The sequence below is a fragment of the Petromyzon marinus genome, chromosome 6, assembly GCF_048934315.1.
Source record: "Petromyzon marinus isolate PM22_M1 ecotype Great Lakes invasive population chromosome 6, UKy_Petmar_22M1.pri1.0, whole genome shotgun sequence".
Lineage (NCBI taxonomy): Eukaryota > Metazoa > Chordata > Hyperoartia > Petromyzontiformes > Petromyzontidae > Petromyzon > Petromyzon marinus.
This window is the reverse complement of record NC_133672.1, coordinates 4789832-4796730: the sequence shown is the minus strand read 5'-3', so window position 1 is coordinate 4796730 and position 6899 is coordinate 4789832.

Here is a 6899-nt window from a genome sequence, read left to right as displayed (position 1 = left end):
GTATCATGTGCCTTTAGAAAATGGTTTTAAATTAAGCAACCACTGGAAAGATGTCATAAACCAAGTCAAAATTTAGCTACCTTATAAGTGCACAGCCATTTTTTTCCATTGCCCTCGTGCAGTGAACCACCACATCCCCCGAACCCTCAGCATAACAAAAAGACGGATTAACTTAGCCCCGCACCTCATCATCCCCGGCCTGGCTCCTCCACCCCCCCACCTTAACCTGTATATAAGCTGGGGTGTATCAGAGCTCACCACTTGATGCAGCTATCTTGCTGTGACTTCCACCTGAAGATGGAAGCTTGTGTTGCCTCCGAAACATCGTGATTTAATTTAGTTTTATTATTATTTTACCTACGTGCCTTTACCGAAAAAAACAAAGAGTATGAATCCTTGCAGTCACGAAAGCTTAAAAATCTAGAATTTAGAAAACCTCTCGAAGGGTTCCATAGAGCTCTCTCTAGTGGAGGCTATTTTGCGAGCAGTGGCTTAAGCAAAACATTGCAGGGCTGCACTTTAACTTTGTATGTGCCCGTAGAATGTGCAGTGTATATTTGCAAAACATTGTTTTTTTCCTTTTTGTGTTTTTTGTTACATTTTAGTTTTGCTGAATTGCATAAACAACATCGTATTCATAATTCGCCATTCCAAACAAACCATGACAGGCTAAAAACACAAACTTGTGATGTTCTGTTGCAGAACATTGTGGGTGAAATAAAATTAACCAAGATAAAAGTCTCACCACAGTGAGCAATTCAAGCCAATATTTAGAGCTGCATTATCCAGTTATTTAGGGCATAAATTACTCTATGGTTTAACGATACGATTCCTTGACAAATCGAATGACTCAATATTTGGGGGGAAAGATGTTTTTTTTACTTGTACCGCTGGATGAGAGAATGAACGGGGCTTAATGTCACCTGCATCATCAACCGAGCCATGCTGAGCCTGGCTTGTAACGGGGTTTCCCACCTTCACGAGGCAAGTTGTTGGGATGACCGCCATTTTTAAAAGGACCTGGCATAATCGACTCCAAAAGGGTAATTTATTACGATTTTTTGTTGAGTAATCCACCAAATTGACTCATCTTTCCAAGCTATGCCGATGTTTCGGCTACCCAGATTATAATAACGCGAGTAGGTAAGGGCGCAATCATTGAACGTATACACGACGATGCATTGGCCTTCGTGCGTTCCAGGTTCATGTTTCCTGGGCATCCTTGGGTGAGTTAAGAGTCTCGTAGGCAAGGTGTGAATGATCAAATCAATGGATGGAGGGTGTGGAGGCTGGTCGGAGAGTTAAATTATGGGACCTCATTCGCTTGAGTGGCAGGTTTAGCGCTTGTGCTTTGTGTACAAGAGGAATTACAGAGAAGCCTGGTCTCGAATGAAATACTGGCACTTGACTACTTTGGGAAATTGGACGAACCCTTTGCATCATTTTTACTCTCGACTCAAATACACACAAGATGGGTTGCTACTGGACGCTGTGGTGATCTGCGCCCTGGTGTTTCAAATAGTTGTGCGATTCAGGGCTGTCGTTACACTGTAATTAATCAATTACTTTTGTTTCGTCACCATCTCATTAGTATTGTTTCTTTCATGTCTGGTTTGTACAATTCCCATTAGTCTAAATATAATTTGCTTCTTGATTTGAAGCTTTCGTGACTGCAGGAATCCATACTCTTTGGTTCTTTCGGTAAAGTCACGTGGGTAGAAAATATAGATCACGACGTTTCGATCGCAATGCAAGCAATCGTCATCAGGCGGATGATGACGATTACTTTGCATACCGATGGATATTTCGTGATCTATTATTTTTGCTACCTACGTGACTTTACCGAAAGAACCAAAGAGTATGCATGATTTGCTTGTAATCTACTTAAATCGATACGGCATAAATTCTTACGTGATCTGATGCATGTGTCGTAGCTTTCGAGAATTGATATTACTGTAATTAGCAAACTGATGCATCTTTGCATGCCTGTGTCTTGCGCCAAGTATACCTACATGTTTAATATTAACAAAAAAGGATGTAAGTGAATGCATGCACCAAGTCGATATAAAATAGACAATTCAGTTCACAGCCTTTTGCCAATCCACTGCTGGATAGAGGCCTCCTCCCCGTGTCACACCAATCGTGGGGCCTGTTTGACCATACTTCAACCCGCTGGGTGAGTGCGGGTTGGTGAATCAGGGGGCCCAGAAGCAGTTTGGACATCACTCGTCACTGATGTTCGCCGTGGCTTGAAACAAACTCAGATGGCCCGGTTCGTAGTTCGATGTGCTCACCACTGTGCCACCGCTCCACAAAAAAATACATCGGACGTTGAAAGGTGAAAAAAAGCCTCCTTAGTTTAATGGACACGGCGGCTGTGTTTGGGTGGAGGCTGGAGTTTTAGCCGCACAGGAAAGGACCTTCGCCCTCCCCCATTCACGGCCTCCACTGGGAGTCTGGGTTAGGGACCCTTGGCAGAGGTGAAAAGGTCAGAGCTGTTTCCACTCGAAGCGGCTGCCTCTGTCTGCCATCAGCTTGCTCTCTCGCTGGGCACCGTAGCCTTGAGGATAGTGTCTTTAAATGTGGCTGCGATGGGCTGAAGTCTCCCTGCTAATAGAAGCTTAGGGTTCTTATGTACGCGCTTAGTCCCTTGTGTCAATCCACTGATGGATGAGGGGCGCTGCATACTGTGCTGGATGTGTGTGTGGGGGGGGGAGCGTGGGATTAGTTGATCATACTTCAGCACACTGGTCAGTGAGGGTTGGTGAAGATGGGGAGCACACACGTAGCGGCATTATACAGTCCATCGTTGTGTTTGGCTGCGCTGCCCTTCACGAGCAACGCGTGTTCGCAGCCGCTTGTAACGAACCTGATCGCCCACGCAAGCGCGATTGGCTCTCGCCGGGTGAAATGAAAGCTTGGATGGTGACGATGTGACGATGCCCGTTTGGAGGAACATCAGATCGGCGCACAAGGGCGCCAGGAGAGTCGTGGTGAATTTCAGGGATGTTGCGGGGCAACGAGCATTATGTAGTGGGCATTTACTCTTCTGGTTCTTTCGGTAAAGTCACGTAGAAAGAAATTAAGTTAAATAATAATAGAATACCACGTTTCTATTGCAACACAAGCAACCACCATCAGGTACACATGAATGAGAAAACAAACAGTAAACTTGGAAATATAATTCAATACACACACAGACAGTCGACCAACACAACAGTCAACACCCCACCTGGTTGATTACGTTCTTCCAAAGATTGCTAAATTTGACAGAGAGACAAAACACAGACGCGGAGACACATAGACAGACACACAAGCAGAGAGAGAGAGAGAGACTCACACAGAGACAAACAGAGGGAGACACACACAGGCACACAATAATCTAGGTAGTGGGCAGTTGTTGGGCCGTTTGAAAGTGCTCACCGCGTTCACGCTGTGGAGCGTCGCCTGAGTCTCTGTGCACGGGGGTGTCCGTAGCGTTCGTGCAATGGGTTTTTTTTTTGGGGGGGGGGGGCATTTTCATCAAGGGGCATAAACCGTCGGGCGAACTTCGATTTTCCTCGCAGCAGCGGCTAATTGGCGAGCCATCGAACAAAGGCGGTCACCGCATCGCGTGGCGCTTTCAGATGCGCTTCTGCTGCCCTCTGGAACGCTCTTCCATCCCATAAGCCACTGGAGCTGTGAACTTTTAAATCGAGATCGAAAACTAATTTTTTTCTCGAGAATCCCCCGCACCTCCGATTAGCACGGTTGGCTGCGTACGGGTGCGAAAGAAGTTCAACAAACACGTACGCACACCGATAACATCTTGGCAATTGTGATGTTCTGATGCCGGTGGTTCATGACGGTCGTCCAACGTCACCCGGAGTGTCCATTCATTGCACGGAATCTACTGCTGCACTCGCGTCGTCCCATCCCTCTCTCAAAAAATGGGAACGTCAAGTTGGAGAGAAAGCTATTTTGTTTACTGGAGTGTTTTTGAATGGAAAGGCCTGACATTTTAAAAGGAGGAGTTGGGAGGAGGAGGGGGGGGGGGAAACACGCATCTATTTCCATGTATTTTGTTACTTTTAATAACCCGGGTCCCCTATTAAAACGGCACATGGCCATGACGACTGTTTACACACAAAATACCGCGGCCCGACACTCGCAGGGGATACGATTTACAGGCCGGTCCATTGCTGCGCTCAAATCCTCCAGCTTAAGCTAATTGCCGTCAATTTGCTTCTGCACAAGCACAACGAGGCTCCTTCACAGTTGCATTTCGCTCACTCCCACCGAGGGAGGGGGGGTGGGGGGGGGGTAGTAAAATAAAATAAAAAGCAAATTCAACTCGATTTGCAGCGCACCTTTGTTGCGCGCCCCCACTTGAAACAAGGAGCTCGATTGTTTTTTGGCTGGAGAATTGCGAAGACCGTGGGCGAGTCGGTCGGGAGGAGTGGGGGGGGAGTAGGAGGGGGGGGGAGTAGGAGGGGGGGCTGCCACAGTTGTGCCCCCCGCAATACCCCACCACTCCCCCCCCCCCCCAATGCACCCCCCCCCCCCCCCCGTTATTCACCGACAGCCAGCTCGGCACTTTGAAGAAGTAGGATGCCGTGTGTGCGCCAGTCCAGCCCGGGCTGCCGGGGCATAACGAGGGACATTGTCGGGGGCTCCTCGCCCACCCCACTTAGGGCCTAAATGTCTCTCCCCTGACGCAACGGAACACCTTCTTGCATAATGGTGGTCATTGAGAAAGTGCACGACCAAGGGGCAGCGTGGCCGCCCCCGCGTGTAGCAATGAGCCGAGCGAGCGGTTTTTGGGGCTCTTCCCGGGCAGCTGCTGAATTTTTAAAATGTATTAATATTTCTTGTGTAGATTTCGCTTTAAAAGCGACGAGAGTTTCCTCGAAGCAGGGTGCGAAGGGGCGGAGGGTTGGGGCGCTCTTGAAGGAGAAAGTCGCCGCAAACGAGCCTCGCACAAACAAAACAAAAAGTCGCCAGCCCAGGCGTCGTTCTGGCGCAGCGTCTGAAGTCACCGATGATGATGCCACCGCGCGCCAACTGGCCCAAGGGTTTACATGGAGCGAATAGACTCGATAAATTTTTGTTTACTTCAAGTTGCGAAAGGGCCCCCCCCCCCCGCTGCCGATTGAGCCACGGACGACCACGTCAGACCGAGACCATCGGCAGTGGCGGCGAGTTAGAGGGCATTTGCATGGAGGGAATGTGCACACGAAGAATAAACAAAAACAGATATTATTTACGCGAAACCCACGCCAAAACACGTGCTGTTGAAAACAGGATAAAGAATAAATTAGTGCTGACACCGATCGAGGATCGTGTGTGCCTTCTTCGGAGTCGTGTGACTTCACTCCTGACACAGAAGTGAACCGATACAGGATCCTGAGTGCAGACCTGGGATCACTCCCAAATGTTGTCCGGAGTGAAAGTCGCTAGATGTGTCGTTTGTAACTTGGACAAAAAAAATTCCCGCAGTTGACAACGGTAGTTCGAAACGATGGAAGAAAAAAAAACTCAAAAAGCTGAAAAAATTACGGATATTGTAAGCTTGAGCTGTGAGGTTGCAAGGCGTTTGGCAACACAGCAGTGGATTCTTGAATCTGTGCGTGACTTTGCACACCACTCCATCGCATGCGTGGCTTAGCTCTGGACTCTGAGTAATTCCAAACGCTTCCTTTGTTAAGCTGGCCAATAATCCCAATGCACGAACTGTAAAGACATTCCGAGCAAAAGGGTTTCATTAGGAATCGTGCAGTATTATTGTTGTGCTGTTTAGTTAGTGTAGCAATAGTAATAATATTATTGGAATAGTGGTAGTAATATTTGTGATTTGAAGCTTTCGTGACTTCAGGAATCTATACTCTTTGGTTTTTTCGGTAAAGTCACGTAGGTAGAAAAAAGTCACCTACGTGACTTTAACGAAAGAACCAAAGAGTATAGTAATATTAGTGTTAATGTAGTAGTGTAAGTAGTAGTAGTATTATTGTAGAAGTATTTTAAGTAGTAGTAATAATTTTATTCTAGTAGTATTGAAAGTAATACTATTATTGTCGTAATATTCCGTTCAACACGTAGGCTTTCGCGACCAATATCATCCATAATAGAGGTTTTTGGGTTCGATCGCGTAAATATATAAATGTGTCGTTAAAACCCGCCACCACCCGACACAGCCAACTAGTAAGGGTTGTCATGTAAACAGAACATGCTAACAACACATCTATGCATCTATATAAGGAACGAAACAGTAAGACTTCTCCACAAATCTGGCTATCACCTTATGAAGCTAGTTGCAATTACTGGCGAAACGTCGTACTCAGATTGTAAATGTCGTGGCTTGGCTCACCAACACACCGGTGTGCTGTACTAGTGACGAATTGACACGTTCTGTTTACGTGACAACCCTTACTAGTTGGCTGTGTCGGGTGGTGGAGGGTTTAACGACACATTTATATATTTACGCGATCTAACCCAAAAACCTCTTATGGATGTCGTAATATGTTTGTAATACAGTAGTAGTATTTGAACGTAGTAATATTATCGTAGTATTGTAAGTAGTGGTATTTTATTAGTATTCTGAGACCAAATAACCAAATATCTTTCCACAGCTGGGATCAAGACAATGTATATTTAATAGCAAGGTCAGTCTAATGATGGAGAGTGGCATGGTTCTTCAATGCCCATCATTATCATCATCGTCGTAAAATCTGGAATTCGCCACTGCACTTCCCTTTAAAATTACAAATTCTGAGAAAGCAATTATTTATTTATTGTACTACGCGTTTCAATACCACTTAGCCGAAGGACGTATTTCATATGGCCGTTCGCTTTCACCGCCACTTTGGTGTATGAATATTTGAGCACCGATCCGTTTTGCCTTGATTTATGCCTGTCGAGAT